At 41.7% G+C, this 19,892-nt stretch overlaps 1 protein-coding gene across 6 annotated transcripts in view; it reads left to right on the top strand.

The window, feature by feature from the left end:
• Nucleotides 1-19,892, top strand: part of LOC142498722 (leucine-rich repeat and fibronectin type III domain-containing protein 1-like protein) — a 610,172-nt gene that overhangs the window by 351,466 nt on the left and 238,814 nt on the right. For all 6 annotated transcript variants that reach the window (XM_075607039.1, XM_075607036.1, XM_075607041.1 and 3 more), the window contains one exon: nucleotides 9,337-9,396. The gene's annotated coding sequence lies outside the window, so the exon portion shown is untranslated. The remainder of the gene's footprint in view (nucleotides 1-9,336; nucleotides 9,397-19,892) is intronic.

The raw sequence follows: 19,892 nt of genomic DNA, 5'->3' as shown, positions 1-19,892 counted from the left end.
GCGCTTCATATACTGTACCCTCAGTTCTCTCGTGATTGGCCGCACTGGATTAACTCAACTCTCCCCACCTGGAGAGATATATATCCATCCAGGGGGTGGGTCAGGTTCAAGACAGGCGGCCCCTCACCTGGAGACATGAGGGGTTAACAATAAAACATTTAACATTACTAAGTCACAATTTTATTTAAACATCACAAAGCGATAGCGTTTCCTCTAAAAATAAAGAGACAAAAATTAGTAACATTCTGATACATAATAAATACACAAAATACTGCTACCTAATGTTAAATATTTAAATGATAAAGTCTAAGTCTAAAAATCAACACATAGACAATTCAATATATAGAGAGAAGAGAAAAATTATTTAAAAAAAAAATTTAATACAAAGATAAAATTCTAGTATTCACTGGTGAAAAAAATGATGATAATAAAGTGCTTGGGTGGAGATCAAAATAAAGACCAAACGTCAATCACCTCATTTAAACCCAGCACCAAGTGATATTGGGTCCCCAATAATTACATCTTCAGAGATTCCTTGGATGCCTTGTAAACCCAGCGGTAATTACTGCTGTGGGAAGTGCAAAGCTTGCAAAATGTTAAGTACAGATCGCAAAAAATTTAAATCAAACACTACTAAAGAAAATTTTATTGTCAATGATTGCATATCCTGTAAATCAACATATGTGGTCTATCTTTTACAATGTCCCTGTGGGTATCAGTATGTTGGATGGACTAAAAGATTCTTGAGAGTTAGAATTTTAGAACACGCTAGAAACATTAAGATAGGGTTTGAACAACATAGCGTTTCTAGACACTTTAAGTCCAAACACAATTGTGACCCCTCACTCTTAACATACCTAGGTATCCAAATTGTACCATCAGGGAGACGTGGTGGGGACAGAGATAAAAAGTTATCCAAGCAAGAAAGCTTATGGATTTACAAATTACAGACTCTGTCCCCCCTGGGTTTAAATGAGGTGATTGACGTTTGGTCTTTATTTTGATCTCCACCCAAGCACTTTATTATCATCATTTTTTTCACCAGTGAATACTAGAATTTTATCTTTGTATTAAATTTTTTTTTTAAATAATTTTTCTCTTCTCTCTATATATTGAATTGTCTATGTGTTGATTTTTAGACTTAGACCTTATCATTTAAATATTTAACATTAGGTAGCAGTATTTTGTGTATTATGTATCAGAATGTTACTAATTTTTGTCTCTTTATTTTTAGAGGAAACGCTATTGCTTTGTGATGTTTAAATAAAATTGTGACTTAGTAATGTTAAATGTTTTATTGTTAACCCCTCATGTCTCCAGGTGAGGGGCTGCCTGTCTTGAACCTGACCCACCCCTGGATGGATATATATCTCTCCAGGTGGGGGGAGTTGAGTTAATCCAGTGCGGCCAATCACGGGAGAACTGAGGGTATATGAAGCGCCCCCGGAACTTCCTCCATTATTCCCTGAAGAAGTATTTCGATACGAAACGCGTAGGAGAGGGCGCGTTCCTGACTTTCTATTACCCATTGAGGTGTTTCCCGCTTAAACAGCTGTTTTTTGGGACATTCGCTTATCTGGTGAAATATCCAGCGCGGCGCGACGTGGACGGTAGAGAGACGCCACTTGATGACGTCATACGCACACGCGGACTAACCCGGAACCGGACAGGAGAATTACCTCCTCTGAACCAACGGCAGTGATATCCCCATTATCAAGGAAGGAATTTCGACTGCGAGCTGTTCTCTTCGATCCTGGGTTCCTGCTACCAGAGGAAGGTTATTAAAGCCCATACCCAGTGTTCCTGTGCTGCTGTCCCGCCGAGTGGTAACATGTCCCTAACAGGTCATGCTGTGTTATTTTAATCCTGATGTACGTGCAATACTCACCTTTGTTATATAAAATTATCTTTTAATATACTACACTATGAGGTTTTTTTGCGCTGTTTTTTCTTTTGTTTTGTACTAGTTTGGAGTGCTGAGCCATCCCATCAGAACAGCGGCACAAACCTCATCCTAATCAGGTTGTCTTAAATCCCTTAAGGGTCACAATATCACCAATCACCGTTAACCATTTATGAGCGCAGATCACTCTTTTATAAAACAAAATTGGTTGTGTCACTAACGTGGATGTAGACTTAAGAAACCCCCATTGTGTAAGAGATTTACAAATAGGTGTTTGATGCACTTGTTTTACTTAATGACCGCTAAATCTTAATCTGATAGTTGGAAGATATGAATAAAAGTCTTTAATTCTACTACACTAGCCATGCCTCAGGCTCTTTATTGGTGTGAAAAGAATAAAAATTGCCCTCCATCTGTGATTGCCTCCAACTACATGCCATTAACACGCTGCTATTTTTTGTTCTAATAGTTATACAATATTTTAAATTGAGACTGATTGCATGACTATTGTAATTACATAGTTACATAGTTACATAGTTACATAGTAGATGAGGTTGAAAAAAGATGTACGTCCATCAAGTTCAACCTATGTTAAATTTAGACAACAGATACTTTATCCTATATCTATACTTACTTATTGATCCAGAGGAAGGAAACAAAAAAACCCATTAAGGGGAAAAATTAATTCCTTCCTGACTCCAAGAATTGGCAATCAGATTACTTCCTGGATCAACATCCTTCCCATGTATACTTATTTGGTATATCCCTGTATACATTTCCTTTCTAAAAAGATGTCCAACCTTTTTTTGAACAAATCTATTGTATCTGCCATCACAGTCTCCATGGGTAATGAATTCCACATTTTAACTGCCCTTACTGTAAAGAACCCTTTCCTTTGTTGCTGGTGAAATCTCCTTTCCTCCGACCTTAAGGGATGCCCCGAGTCCTTTGTACTGCCCTTGGGATGAATAGTTCTTTTGAAAGCTCCTTGTACTATCCCGAATATATTTGTATATAGTTATCATATCCCCTCTTATACGCCTCTTTTCTAATGTAAATAAATCTAATTTAGCTAACCTCTCCCTATAAAATAGATTGTCCAATTACTATAGTGTATGTCATTAAAATTAATTTCGCAATGGCAAGGAATACAACATTGCAGTGAAAATTACTGTAAAGCGCTAGTTATAACATATAAAAATAATCGGTGCTTAAAAAACATACTAAGTGCAAGTAGAATGACTAGTCAATGTCCATTGACCAAAAATAAGTACAGTATGTGAGCTGCCTAAAAAGTCAGCTGATTTTCTTGGGAAATGAGAAAATTGGCTCAGGTGGAAAAACGACTTTTGTGGTGCTAGACAAATAAAAAAAACAGTGCAAGTGACTTCACACAAATGTAATAAGTTTCACAGTTAGGATATTTAAAAAAAAATTGAGATCTGCAGCTCCACCAGAAAGACTTCTCTAATGTCTCCACAAACTTATCCAAACAAACTCGGGCAGCAACATCTCACAAGAAAATATGAAAATTAATATGGGCTATATAATATAACCCAAAGTGCATACAATATGTATCTAGTAATTCAGCGAAGAAATAGGTGCCTAGATCAATTATAACAACTCCTCAAAAAGAATTGTTCCGCCAATGTGTTTCCTAAGTGTGCATGCGCTTACAGTAGTTGTATGGACAACTGATGTCACATGCGGTACAGACTGTGTACACAATGGTGGTTGCCATTGACGTTATAACGCATGCGAAGTAGAGTTTACTCCCAGCATCACTTGGTGAGTACATCTGTTTAGGAAGTTTAATCTGTTCACTAATGTATTATGCAAAAACATTTACGTGATACGCTAACGCACTTTATCAAGCAGCACGCTATAACTGGTGCGCTGCCCCGTGATGAGTGCAATTAATGAGTGCAATAATGCTGGCTGTATGAATATTTACCTATATATATATATATTTGTAAAAATAGTAGCAACAAAAATACAGCTTATATATTACAATGAGTGCGTATATGTAAAGTGTGTGTGTGTGTGTGTGTATAATATATTGTACAATTAACAAAATAAAACTGTGTAAAAAACTGTAATTGTGTATACATAAACAAGTATATATATATAAAAAGGAGAATAAATAGCGCTCTTGGTGATGTGAAAAGAGAAAAATGATAAACAATACAAAAATAAAATAGAAAAATACCAGTCCAAACAATATGGTGAGACAAAATGTCCTCCTTTTTAACTCTAAACGTCCCAGTGAATAAAAACCTCAGGCAGCTCTCTGTGGGATGAATCACAGCCAAAGGAATTTTAAAAACCGAGAAAGTGCGCGCTCCATAGTGTCAAAAAGTATAACACTATAATATATAGGAAGAGGAAGGATAAAAGTGCACTCACAGGGGTAATAGTATCGAAAGCATTATCATACATATGACATAATCACCAACCAGCACATTCCCCGCATGATTGATGAAGTATATGTTGGAAGTCAAGATCGAGAGACTTCAAGATGACTACATGATTATAGAGTGGTATTAAGATATGGTTAAAGTTAAATATGGGTACTGCCTCTAAAGCATCTAGGGATTATAATGTATACTAATGGTGAATCAAAAAACACAAAGATTCTCTAAGTGTAGAGGTTCTTATACTCAGTAAATGTGATGATGAAGTCGTGGCTCTTTTAGAAGGCCTACTTACAAAACGTGAGATATAATCAAGCTGTGTGTAGGGGGAGTAACAACTCTCCCCGACAGGTGTGGTATGAGGTAGCAGGTAGTCAGTGGCTATCGCTCCAAAGACAGGTGTGGTAGAACTCAGCAAGGTTCACAGTGTTCAACAGGATAAGACCCCCATGAAAAAGAGAGAGAGAAACTCCATAGCACAGATCAGCTAGGTACAAAAATGCTTTATGTTTAAAATATAAAGTGTGCACTTACAATAATGCAATTAAAATGGGCTGTTCACACTTATATAGTGTATGGGAGAAATCGTATGCCGCACTGGCTACCCATCCTGCTCCCGCCGACGTCTGTTAGTGCTGGGTCTGACCGCAGTTCACAGTGTGTGGCGATCAGATGTCGCAGCTCTGGCACGTCCCAGTGAATGCAGCGTCTGACGTCACCTCCGGATAGGGTCTGGCAGTATCTGGGCAGCTGGCGGATTCTCTCCCCTCGGCTCCAAGTTACTCAGGAACTCCCACTCTACGCATTTCGCCAGAGGAATCGGCTTCATCAGGAGTCTCTTAGTGGATTGTTAGGAATCCGTGCTGCTGCTGGTATCTCCTGCTCAGGTTTAAATGTCCCGGTCACACGGGCCAATAGGAAGCCATGACGTCATCCCGGGCAATAAGAGCAGCAGAGAGATACCGACAGCACCTACGGACGTGTGTATCTCAGGAAGCAGGGTGTCCCGGAGATTAAATGAATAGAGTTCAGCTCCGGAGACCCTTTGGTTCAATCTTATTTATAAAAAAAAAAAAACTAACAACAACAAAAACATGCCAGGGACAGACTTAAGACACTATTTGGGATTTCATATTTTGGGACTGATCCGCAGAAATCCCACGGCCAAACGAACCAACCGATCCAAGGCGGATTCAAATTAATTTTAATTATTATAGACACAATAGTACTTTTACTATAGTAGTATTATGTTTACAATTGATGACGGCTACTTTTGATGTGCGTTGTGGAGAATGTGTATCACTATACATGGGCGAAACTGTCAAAATCCGTTTTGCGGAATTCCCCCAGCTTTCCATTCAAAGTCGGTTCCGCGGTGTAAAATCTGTCGACAGATGTGTGCCGCACGGATTCATCAAAAATCGGGATTGGATACCATCCGCTGATGGATTTTACCAATCCAATCCGCGGATTCAATGATCCGCTGGTTCATTTTACCAATTCAATCCGCGGATTCCACGATCCGCTGGTGGATTTTACCAATTCAATCCGCAGATTCCACGATCCGCTGGTGGATTTTACCAATCCGCGGATTCAATGATCCGCTGGTTGATTTTACCAATCCGCGGATTCAATGACCGCTGGTTCATTTTACCAATCCGCGGATTCCACGATCCGCTGGTGGATTTTAAGAATGCAGTACGCAGATTCGAATTGCTGAATCTGTGGATTGGATTCTAAAAATCCACCAGCAGTTTGCGGAATTCGCACATCGGATTGTCAATGATAAAAATAAAAAAAACCCAGGAAAGACGAATCGCCCTGTCTGAGACGGAGACGTGTGTGACATAATTTTGGCACCAAAAGGAGGTATAGAGAAAATATATATTTTTTTTACCTTCCTAGAGGTGAAAATTGCCTCCATTCTTCTTATTCAGCGATGTCATGGAACAAGAATCACATTCCTGCCCGACCCCCCTTCTGCTTGTCAGCTCCTTAAGTTCAGCTGCAGGCATTGGTTCCACATACACACACTGTGCCTGTGCAACATGCAACAATGTTGCATTTCTTGCCTCTGAGCACGTAATCAGTGAACTGCTACTGCAGCTTCTCCAGTCCTCCCAGTTAATGGACTTTCCCATGTTCTCCCCTGTCTTTTGCTGACAATTAGTGCAGTCCCACTCAACCTTTAGTGTGACCCCTGCCCCTCACTTCCTTTTCCACCCTAGATTACAGTGAGTACAGACCTGTCTGCATCCACCCCTGGTAAGGCCTTTCTCTCTTACCATAGTCTAACCTCATAGAAGCATCCCACATAGAGAAGCACTCTCTGCCTACACTACACCCACAAGTTCCTGTGTTTTCTACTCCTGCAATAAAATTAAGAAACACATTAAGGACTTGTCATGCTTTAGAAGAGGGAGGACATGAGTTGAGCTTACTGGAATCATTCATACATCATTCGTGACCCTGGTTCCAGGAAAAGCGAGGAAAAACAATTTGTGAGCTGTTAGTTCTGAGATAAGACTTGTGGACGGAGGGGTTCCAGATCTGACACAATCACTTCAATTTGTTAGGAATAGAAGAGATAATCACGGCAGGATGCGCAGGCGGCTTTATCTTTGATTTTAGACTGTAAGCTCTTTGTTGTGCAGAACAGTACATAATACACTGCTTTATAATAAGTGCTACATGTTACTCCCTATAACTCCTCCTATCACTCCATATAACCCCTCCCTCTAACTCGTCCTATTGCTCCATATAACTGCTCTCTATAACTCCTCCTATTACCCCATATAACCGCTCCCTATAACTCCTATTACCCCATATAACTGCTCCCTATAACTCCTCCTATCGCTCCATATAACCGCTCCCTATAACGCCTCCTATTGCTCCATATAACTGCTCCCTATAACTCCTATTACCCCATATAACCCCTCCCTATAACGCCTATTACCCCATATAACTGCTCCCTATAACTCCTATTACCCCATATAACTGCTCCCTATAACTCCTCCTATTGCTCCATATAACCGCTCCCTATAACTCCTCCTATCGCTCAATATAACCGCTCCCTATAACTCCTCCTATCGCTCAATATAACCGCTCCCTATAACTCCTCCTATCGCTCAATATAACCGCTCCCTATAACTCCTCCTATTGCTCCATATAACCGCTCCCTATAACGCCTCCTATTGCTCCATATAACTGCTCCCTATAACTCCTATTACCCCATATAACCCCTCCCTATAACGCCTATTACCCCATATAACTGCTCCCTATAACTCCTATTACCCCATATAACTGCTCCCTATAACTCCTCCTATTGCTCAATATAACTGCTCCCTATAACTCCTATTACCCCATATAACCCCTCCCTATAACGCCTATTACCCCATATAACCGCTCCCTATAACTCCTCCTATTACCCCATATAACTGCTCCCTATAACTCCTATTACCCCATATAACCGCTCCCTATAACTCCTCCTATTGCTCAATATAACTGCTCCCTATAACTCCTCCTATTGCTCAATATAACCGCTCATTACAACTTACTCCCTAACTTCTCCTTTGCTCCATATACAGATGTAGCCAACATTATTGCAACCGGTATCTCGCTGTGTGGTAAACACAAAGCGGGACAAGCGGCCATTGTATTGAACCAGCAGCGCGTGAGAGGGGGGTGCAGTTATCGGGATATTTCAACCGTGGGAGTGCCCAGCGGGTTGCAATAACTTTGGCTACATCTGTCATGGCAATAATGCGTTGCTTGCGCCTTTGGCAGCGAAGGCGTTAAACAGTTAGAGGAAATATCAGAACAATTCATTAAAATGACAAACAAAAACATGTTTAAGACCGGTCTAAATTCCTTTGACTTTTTTCCTTGAAGGATATTGTGTTTCTAAACGCTTCGTACAATTGCCCGGAAAGCACTTATTAGCTTTGCCTGTGCCTCGCCAGGCTTAATATAATATAATTAGGATGCCTAAGTACAGTAGATTTTAATGCACTTTAATACAAGCAAATGCGTAGTCTTTTTCCTTTCCCTGTAATTTCCCTCTGTTATTAGTAATACATTTTATCCACCTGTACTGTATATTTGACCGAGACCCATTTTGCTGTGATCCTATTATTAATGTAATACATCTCACGAAGCCTAACAAAAATGTTCATCATATGATATGATAAGTCAACTTCCCCTCCGCTTAGACTTTAAAGCGGCAATTCCACTGGGGTTGCAAGCAAGCACTTTAGCAACGTAGTATCAGCCTGAGAACTTTACCCCGAATTCATCACGCTCCGTTAGGGGTAATGATGGTTAAGGAAACCAAGGTCAAACAAAGAAAGGTGATGAGGAGAAAGCTCCTCGCCACTGAGTGGCCACACCTGGTTTCCATAGCTACCAGGCCAGCTGCTTTCAGAACTGAAATGTTGATCTTTCATTTTGTCCAACTGTACTCCCCTTCATTTAAGACCTGTGAGTGCCGGTGCCCACTTTAATCTTTTATATATACATAGCAAATGGAAATATTTACTGTATGCTCATTGGCATGTCTTAGGTCTGCAACCCTGCCTTTCACCAATATCACCTAGCGTACAGTGCTTTCACTGCAGCAAGGGATTCTGGGAAATGACATGCAACTGAGCACATAGTGCCACCTTTTGCTTCAAAACCATAGAACATGGTCCCCTATAAGCTTATGCGTGCTGCATTTCACAGCTTTTGAGCACAGCCAGGGTAAAGATGCATAGCCAGTAAACCCACCCACAGACAGCCGTTTCGACCTTAATGGGTCTCATCAGTGTGAGGTTGGTTATTCTGGCTTTGCCAAATGAAGCAGGGATAGGTTTCACCACACTTAGTTAAGTTATGGTTATATATATATTCAAACATATATAGTATATACTGTAGTACTATGTCGGGTTATATCTATCCTTTGCTGTCTCTGTCATCTCTTCCACAGCACCTGGTTCATTCCCGGGCTAACCAATCCTTTTTACTCCTCTCTCCTTACAGCTGCCACTGCAGGGATTTTCTGCTTGACTGGACACGCGTTCCTAAAACTGCGTAACACAGGTAAGTAACCTGCAGATACAACGTACTGTATACACCATACTCCAAAACATATTTACACTTCCTCCCGGGACCAAAGTGTACTAATGGTAGTGCAATGCTTAAGGGGTCAGCAGCATCACCAACTGATCTAATGACAATGTTATGTTTAAGGGGTCACATCTGGGCGATCGATGCATTTTCACCCAAGCCTGACACCTACAGTGTAAGTATTTTAAAATCACTTTGTAGACGTGGCGAGCTGAGACTCGGGAGGGGTTTGATTACCTCTGGCTGCTCCTTTTTGTCTGATATTACTACGGTATGTGTTGAACAACAGTTGGCACAGGCAAAGCCCACCCTCCTTATCTTTATTGGCTATAACAGGGACTGGATGGGCGCCTCCGTCCCCCCATTCACAAAAACAAAAATAGCCAAAAATGTACGTAGAAATATTTCTTTTTTACGCAAGAAAATGACATTATTACGTTGTTTTCAAAATGTTTTGTAAACTTACTGAGATTGCACCTTTAAGACATGAAGGCCCATTTTATTCTATTATTTATTTTATTATTCTATAACACACCTTCATGCGTCAGAAGACACCTTATGGCGCATTCAAGTAGATGGGATGTAGGGTGTTATCTAGTGCAGCGGTGCGCAAAGTGAGGGTCGCGATCCCCAGGGGGGCGGGAGATTTTGCTGGGGGGAGAGCGCGGGCAGTATTAAATGCCGGGGGATCGCGCGAGGCCCCTGCAACTGTTTACTTACCGGGATTCAGCCGGCTGTGTTGCGTCGCCATGGCAACGCGGCATCAAATGACGCCACGGCGCCATGTGAAGTGACGTCACACGCATCAAATGACGCTGCGGCGCCATGTGACGTCACGTGACCCGCAGCATCATTTGATGCGTGACGTCACTTCACATCACCCCGCAGCGTCATCTGACGCGGATAAAGGTAGGCGGGGGGGGGGGGGGCGAGAGCCGGGGGGAGAGAGACAGGGGGCGCATCACTAAAAGTTTGTGCTCCCCTGATCTAGTGGCAGAAAGCATCTTATGGAATAGCACCTTAAACATTAATATAATTGACCAAAATGCCATTGGTTGTCATCGCAGTGTCTCTGCCTGGAATGTCTCTAAAGGATTTACACCTTGTGAATTAAGATTCATTAATTTAAACTGCTTACAAAAGCAGAAACAAAGCAGGTTTAGCTTTTCCGCGGAGTATTTTATTAATTTTGACTACCTGTCATCTGGACAGGAAATTGATTCGCTCTGCGATGTTATTGCAGGTTTCATGCGCTCATCATTTATTCATTTTAATTGGCTGTATTATTGTGTGGGAAAATTGGTGGGTTGTTTTAACGTCTTCACTGCTAGAGATGCTTGCAAAGCATTATAAAGCTACTATTTACATTTAGATTAAAGTTTCTAGGCAGCAAAACTGGTGTCAAAAATATATATATATATACCTGTAGCAGTAACGTTGTCAAAGCAAATGGGGTTCCAAGAATCCTCCTCTGCAGTTTAACGACTGTATGGGATGTGACAATGGCGCCTTAATATCAACAGAAAAGAAATTTGACTTCACTGCTTGCCTTTGAAGTGGGTGATCCGGTTTGAATCAAAGTGACTGCTCTCCCTGTGACCATGAGCAAAGTCACTTTATTTGGGGATTACCTTTTTTCGTTCTCCTATGAAGACAAAAGTGTGGGGAGATGCATTAAAAAAAAAGACAAAATTATGTGTAGTCTACTGTATTGATTCAACTTCAATGGTACAATAGAGCTGTACGCACTCTAATGTATGGGCAGGGTATATTTATTGTTCCCGAGGTCTCTGACCCCTCGTTCAGTCAGCATGTCTCTCGTTGTAAGGAGCTTTCATTGCTTTCCGCAACATTGTCTCTCGTTGGCTTCTGGCCCAGAGCCCAGAGCCGGTTTGTGTACTGCTTCTGCGTCTCCTAACAGGGCCTGGCACAGAAGCAGTACGGGTAATTTTACCTCTGACTCCGGCTATATTCTCTCTCTGTGCAGGCAATAGTGCTGGTAGTGGTTGGATACATAATATGTACATATTATGTACATAACATGTACATGACATATACATAGTATGGTGCGGCTGTCATGTACACCCATCTGTGAGTTCATTCATTAAATACCCTCTATTTTATTTTGGAGTTTACCCAATATTTTTTCTAAGGACCTTTCTAGTTGCAGTGCACCCTTTGCTCCCCTTCATCTCTGGTAGTGGTTGGGAATGGTGCTGATAGAGGAGGGGGATGGGGGGCGGAGAGGAGGGGGTTGGGAGTGCCATACATTTCAGCCATTCTTTATACTGTATCTATATATCAACTCACGCTTTTGTCTCATTTTCTTTTGGTTTATTATATACATCTGTTATTTTTTATTGGCGTTCCCCACCCATAGAGTTATGATCTGTTTCCTCCAGTTCCTCAGGGATCACCATTCGATCGTAAGCTCTTCAGGGCAGGGACTCCTTGTGCAGTGCTGCATACACTGTCAACGTTATGTAAGAAAACAAATAAAATGTTGATGTTTGGGAGCGCAGCATCATATGTGGAAATAAAAGAAAGAAAATCACATATAGTGCAGGATTGTCCAAAATCCAATTCAGTCTTGAGTAAAAGATGGTTTTACCAAGATCCCATAATGCTGGGAAATCCGACAGCCCTCACAGATCGTGCTGTAATACAGCCTTCCCAATGGAGACATTGCACAGAGAGATATTGTGTAAAAATGTTTATATAGTAAAAAGGGTCAAAGGAAATTCACACTTACATGTGACATAGTGTGTAGCAGCTTCCCGGTACCCGCAGCTGTTGGGAATCCCCACTTCCGGGCCCAACTTGCAGGTTGCGCGCCAGCTGACAGAGATCACACGAGAAGTTGTCCTATGTCTGCTGCCATAGATTCTGAAACTGTTTCAACGCGTTTCGCAAAAAAACGCTTCCTCAGGAAGTGGGGATTCTCAACAGCTGCTGATACCGGGAAGACGCTGCGCCATCTATGTCAACCATTTACTCTGTATTTGAGCTGCTACACACTATTTGATATGTAAGTGTACTTTTGCTCTTTATCCTTTTTACTATATAGACATGTTTACACTATATCTCTGTGTGCAATATCTACCATTTCCAGGGCTGTGTTACGCCACGATCCGTGAGGGCTGGATTGAGGCTGACGGGGAGACACCCGCAAAGATACCTTTTAGGGTCATCTGTCCCTTCAGGACCATGTGAGTTGTGGCATTGTCCACTTTCAAGAACCATCTTTTACTCAACCCTGAATTGGATTTTGGACAATCCTGCACTATACCTGTATGTGTTTTCCTTTCGCTTATTTCCACATACGACACTGCGCTCCGAACATCACAATTTCCATTTCTACAAAGATCGAAGGACGATTCTCTGTGGCTGGGCAGCGTATCAGAAATGTTATATATGTACACATTATACACACTCTTGTGTATTTGATTCAAAAAGCACTTTATTGATTCATTATTAATATATTCACCTTGTTTTTCTGTGAACTTCACCACTAAGAGAGCACCTAGTGTTCCTTTCTGTTTTCATTGAAGAAAAAATGACTAATATTCATGCATTAAACATGTTCTCGGTTCTCCCAAGGCTCTCACGCTTCCCAACACACATATTACTGCAGGTATGTGTTAAACAGACTACTACAGGAGGAACTTGTCATTTCAATAGTTGACAGCTGTTTGCAATAGTTTGTATTAAATTCAGCTCTTAAGACACAACTAATTGTTCCTACAGATGTAATGATATGGTTAGGGTTGGAGGTAGATGGGAAAACAGAAGTGCAAATGCACATTTCAGACTGTTTTGTCATTGACTTCAATTCCTCTCCCACATTGAGATCTTTTATTTCAAAGATACAGTAAGTGTTTGACAGTGGGATAGGCACATTTAATTGCTGCAAAGAGAAAAATAATCTGTAGCAGTGACTGAAGCAATGATCATCCTGGTATAATAATGCACAGAGAAACTCCTATAACCTCCCCCTAAAAAACCTCCCCTGACTGCTCCTATATCCGCTCCTTATGACGTCTCCCCAACTGTCCCTATAACCACTTCCTATACCTCCTCCTCTAACTGCTCCTATAACCCTCCCCTAACTGCTCCTATAAGTGCTCCTATAATCCCTCCCTATACCTCCTCCCCTAACAGATCCTATAACCTTTCCTTATAATTTCTCCTCTAACTACACCTATAATTGCTCTCTACAATTCTTCCACTAACTGCTCTTATAATCCCCCTCCCAACCCCTAATAAACCTCCTCTAACTACTCCCAATCATGGTCGGCTTTTGGAACCATGGACCCTGTGCGATATCCATGTATTCCTACCTGTCCCGTGGGGTTAAATATATATATATATATATATATATATATATATATATATATATATATATATATAAAATATAGCAAATAAAAAGATCTCTTTATTTGCTACTGTATATGCTATACGGTGGAGGTTTTTTGTCACCTTTTCACCTACCATAACTTATATAAATTATTGTGTGTGTGTGTGTTATGTATATATATATATATGTGTGTATATATATATAAAATCAAAAACCAATAGACGATACCGTTCTGTGGCTAACTAAATGCTTTTATTTGTGCGAGCTTTCGAGATGCACTGATCTCTTCTTCCGGCGGTGTTTCAATGAATGAAGCCAAAAAAGGGTTTTTACTTTAAAACAGTGTATCCTGGAATGTGATCTGTGATTGAAGCTTATCCCTAACCCCTGTGCAGTATGCTTCAATCACAGATCACATTCCAGGATACACTGTTTTAAAGTAAAAACCCTTTTTTGGCTTCATTCATTGTAACACCGCCGGAAGAAGAGATCAGTGCATCTCGAATGCTCGCACAAATAAAAGCATTTAGTTAGCCACAGAACAGTATCATCTATTGGTTTTTGATTATTAAGCTCGGCTAACACGGTACAGATACTTACTGTATACATCTATACATCTGTCTTGCCCGGCTCTCAAAAAGAAGGGTAACATCCATGTGTCTCTGGTTACCTTTCTCAGGGTGCTGCATCTGACTGGCTGGTGATGTACAGTAAGTAGTTGGTAATAAGGGCGCCAGCAACTTTGTTAGGCAACCATGTTTCTTTATTCACCCATTCTTCCCTGGGTGCTGGGCAGCTTCCCAGGGAGGCACACATGGCTTGTCACCTTTCCATACAATTGGTTATACCTAATACGCAATCCATTGCCTTAGTGAACTTGAGGTATTCCAAGCCCCCTACCAGGACTCTGGGAAAAGATGTATTTTCTATCGATGATCCCATCTTCCTGTCATCCTATGCATTACTCTGCTAGTCCTCACTATGGTAGACTGGTGTGCTAGGTGTAGAGTTAGCTATAGGCAACTTCAGTTGTGGCACTCTTCTGGGTCCCTGATCTAGGGATCCCTGGCACTGAGCACCATGCACATCCTCTTCAGAAAGGATAATATACTCTTCTCTCTACATTATTACTGTGGGCCTTCTTAGATAAGGGACAGTTCTCCCTAACTACAAAATAATAAAAGGTGACCCAACTCACCACATTTATTTATAAAATGTTTTACCAGGAAGTAATACATTGAGAGTTACCTCTCGTTTTCAAGTATGTCCTGGGCACAGAGTTAAGACAAATAATACATGGTTACAAATACAGTTACATAAATGAGCAGGGTATACATTATATACAAGACATTGCATGCACAGTTAAAGAAAATATATATTATGAGCGTATGAAACAGTTACAGACCAGGTTAAAATGTAAGACAGCTTTAGATTTGAAAGAACTTAAACTGGTGGCGGCTGTGAAAGTCTCCGGTAGGTTGTTCCAGTTTTGGGGGGCACGGTAAGAGAAGGAGGAACGGCTGGATACTTTGTTGAGCCTTGGGACCATGAACAGTCTTTTGGAGTCTGATCTCAGGTGATAGGTGCTGCATGTGGTAGGGGTGAGAAGCTTGTTCAGGAACCTGGGTAGCTTGCCCATAAAGAATTTAAAGGCAAGACAGGAAAGGTGAACTTTGCGCCTAGACTCTAGTGATGACCAATCTAGTTCTTTGAGCATTTCGCAGTGATGTGTGTTGTAGTAGCACTGGAGAACAAAATGACAAATTGAATTGTAGAGGGTATCAAGTTTGCTAAGGTGGGTTTGAGGGCCATATACTATGTCTCCATAGTCAATAATTGGCATTAGCATCTGTTGTGCGATACGCTTTCTGACCAGGAGACTTAGGGAGGATTTGTTCCTGTAAAGTACCCCTAGTTTGGTATAGGTCTTGGTTGTCAGGGTATCAAAGTGCATTCTGAATGTTAAGTGGGAGTCAAACCATAAGCCCAGGTGTTTAAAACTAGTGACAGGGGTTAGGGTGGTGTTAGCGTTGGTTCTAATCTGGAGCTCAGTCGCTGGAAGCTTTAAAAATGTAGTCTTGGTCCCAAATACCATTGTTGCAATCTTGTCAGTGTTTAAAAACAGCATAACCACAGGACTTTAAAAAAAAGGTTGCATTTCTGGCGCTTGCAAGCAAAGGACAATTTCTTTCGTTCCAAGGACAATTTATTTTGTTCCCTTATTCCAGTAAGTGTTGTTTTCAAGTGTATTCTGCAGATGTCGTGTGTTTGTCTATTAAGGAAATAAATCACAATTTATTTTGCAACTTGTTCTGTTCAATTAAGTACCCAGAAATATAAATGTGTTGACAAAAGTTGTTGTCATCGTGACAGGCTTTTAAAAAACTGCATTTTTAAAAAACATAAAGTTACTCACTTATAGACAAACATTTAACACGGTGGGATTCTTCTCTTCTGGTATCCACCAAGAGTCGAGGACCTGGAAGCTTCTACAGCTCCCTTTATACCCCTGTAGGCAGTGACGGATTTTCCATTAAGCCCGTTATGCCCGGTTACAGGCTGGCAAAATTTGGGAGTGGCAAAAATGTCCGCCCCCATATACATTTGACATGCTCTCTGTCCTATCGTGCCTGATGGGACGGCACTTACAGTACATGTAGCTGCCACCTCCCTGCTTTCTCCCTGCTCAGAAAAATCTAATGGCCCCCTAAGCCGGTTAGGTCACTATGTCCAGAGAGGTAATACCAGACACATACATGTCCAGTATTACCTCTCATTTTTTCTGAACAGTGTCCAAATGCAGGACAGTCCACCTGCAACCCTGCATGATTATGGCAGTGGTAATAGTACTGGTTTTGTACTGAGAGCTGGGTGACGACTGGGCACTGAGAAAGACATAAGGATAAGGGTAGAGAGGAAGATGTGAGAAATAAAAATTGATGAATGGTGGTGCTTTAGAATCTTGATAGAAAAGTGCAGTGTTTTCTTGAGTCTTTGATAGAAGATGTCCTCCTGTCCAGAATTACTCCATGCCACTTATAAACAGGCCACTTGTACACAGGACATTGCAACCCCTCGCATATATTATATACGGTACCAGGATATATTAAACGGAAATAGCGATGTTAGTCCAGTTGCGATAGTGCAGAATAAATGAGTACTTCAGTATTAGGTGATACCTTTTTATTTGGACTAACAATTTATATAATAAGACAAGCTTTCGAGAGATTTCCTTGAAAGCCATACAGTATATATAGCCCGCAATCCGGAACATACCAATCTAAGAGCAAAGCTAGGTTTGATAGGTAATTATAAATGCTGTAAATCCAAGGTGTGTAAACATATGCTTACCAAAAAAGATACTGTATCTCACATTACAGGACAACAATGTAAGGCCGAGGCCCCGCTCCCTCCGTCAGCGTGCCCGCACTGCATGCAGGCAGCGCGCTGACAGGCAATTGACCGCTACCTGCGGTCTGTAGGGAGCGGGAGCTGGGGAGGGGGGTGTGGTTTTTAAGTGGGGGGGCGTGGTTTGAGCGGGGGGGGCTCGTACTGTCGTACCCCCCCCCTGTCGATCCCTCTCTCACTCCCGGAGCCCCTCGCACTCTGAAGCCAGACACAGAGGGAAGGACACACAGTAAGGCACTCACACACACAGGCAATCACACACAAACAGGCAAATACACACGGGGGTGAATCGGAACGGGGATCGGAGCTGAAGGGGGAAATCGGAACAGGGGGGGGAATCGGAGCAGAGGGGGGAATCGGATTGGCTGCTGGGATGTCACGTGACACGACACTCGCCAAAACATTCGATTACCACATGTATTACTACTGTGAAGCGCTATGTACATTAATGGCGCTATATAAATAAAGACAAACAATACAATACAAAACCACAAGCTCCTTGTAGCTCCGGCTGGCTGACGCGTCACAGCACGCAGTCAGCCACCCCAGCGGGGGCATCTAGAACGGGGGCAAGCAGCTGGTGGCCCGCCAGCCGCAGCGAGACCAAGGCCTAAGGTTACGAGCTTTATAAACTGTCTCACCACACATGTGATATACTTAGTCCAATGCCGTATCCAATATATTGGCAAAACTAAAAGGAATCTAAAATTACACACGTTTGCAGCAATATTCTTAAATATCAAGAACATCTCTAAAAACTGTGTCTCAAAAGAAACCTTTGTCACCTCTCTTTGGGCATTTTCAATCGTTCCATCACTGAGATCCTGATAAACTTATATGTATGGGCATAGAAGCTATTTCTGCTTAAGAAAGATTGGGTGACTGAGAATTATTGCTCAGTCAGAGAGAGCAATACTGGATATTTACTCTCCAATCCAGAGCCCCAGGGGTTATTGATGACCATATACTGTAGAACTCACCTCATTTCTGAGATAATATTCCTACTGTCATTTTCTGAATATACAAATTGTACATGTATTAACTATAGTTATTGGCATGAGTGGTTTTGTGTCATAATATATTAATTGCATTGTCTGGTTTAGGTAGACATTACAATAGATATTATATATTGGTTCAATCTAATATACAGTATATATATATATATATATATATATATATATATATAAGATTAGATTTCATTAGATTGAACCAATATACAGTACCGACCAACTTTATTCTAACAAATCACCGCCTTTTACCTGGCATGTTCCTGGAATGCCACGCTGTTCATCCGGAGCATGCCGCGCTCCCAGCCAGGGGTCATGCCCGGCTGACGCGCGGTTGATGTGTTAATTGATAATGGTTCAGGATTTACTAGGCTGCAATGCTTCGCGTGTCCGCCAGATGGCATAAATTCATGAATTGTAATGCAGTATATATATATATATATATATATATATATATATATATATATATATATATATATATACAGTATATATAAATATATATACTGTATAACAACAACCCCTATAACCCCTAACATACAGTACTGTACACATACAGTACTGTATATGCACATCAATGATACTATAGGCCGGCAGGGGCGAGATGTGTTTGCAGCAGAGAGAGATCCGCTGCTCTCTGTGCAAACATCGGCACATTAAAAATTATTTAAAATAAATTTTTATTCATAGTGTAGATGTGCAGGGGGTCACCGTAGCTGAACCGCGTTGGTTTCAGGTCCGGGGACCCCCTGCTCCCCGAGATACAGCCCCCTTTATGAGGTGCCGGTATCCCTCTGCATTTAAAGGTCCCGATCACGTGACCGCGGCATGTAAACAAAGCAGAGGGATACCGGCACCCCCTAAAGGGGCCTGTATCTCGGGAAGCAGAGGGTCCCCGGACCTAAAACCAAAGCGGTTCAGCTCTGGAGACCCTCTGCACATCTACAGTATGAATAAAACACATATATAAATAAACACTCGTTCCTTACCTTAGCGGCTATGTGCTATGGTAACGAAGCAGCATTTCTGTATTTTTAATAATATTGTACAGTGAGCACGGGTTCCCTGAGCCAGAAATTAATGCTCAGGGGACCCCCTGCTCCTGCACAATATTATTAAAAATACTGAAATGCTGCTTCATTACCATAGCTGATAGCCGCTAAGGCAATGAAGGGGTTAACCCACCGTGCCTGCTTTATTGTGGGTAGCGGGGGTGGTTGAAGGGGGTATTTGGCCCTTGGTGTGAGTTTAGGACTTGCGGGGGGGTTGCGGGTGCACTTAACCCCTTCACGGCCGTAGCAGTTAATACCGCTACGGTCATGAAGGGGTTAACCCCTCCCGCTACCCCCCATAAGCCCTAAACAACCATCGTTGGGGCTAATACCCCCTTCACCCGCCCCCGCTACCCACAATAAAAAAAATTCACACACAGCAGCAGCACAATTAATAAATAAATCTAAATAAATACATGAATAGAAATAAATACATTTAAAATACATTTTTATTCATAGTGTAGATGTGCAGGGGGTCTCCGGAGCTGAACCGCTTTGGTTTTAGGTCTGGGGACCCCCTGCTTCCCGAGATACAGCCCCCTGTATGAGGTGCCAGTATCCCTCTGCTTGGTTTACATGCCGCGGTCACGTGATCGGGACCTTTAAATGCAGAGGGATACCGGCACCTCATAAAGGGGCCTGTATCTC

Source organism: Ascaphus truei, chromosome 7 (genome assembly GCF_040206685.1).
Source record: "Ascaphus truei isolate aAscTru1 chromosome 7, aAscTru1.hap1, whole genome shotgun sequence".
Classification (NCBI taxonomy): domain Eukaryota; kingdom Metazoa; phylum Chordata; class Amphibia; order Anura; family Ascaphidae; genus Ascaphus; species Ascaphus truei.
This window is presented reverse-complemented; position numbering and strand designations above follow the sequence as displayed.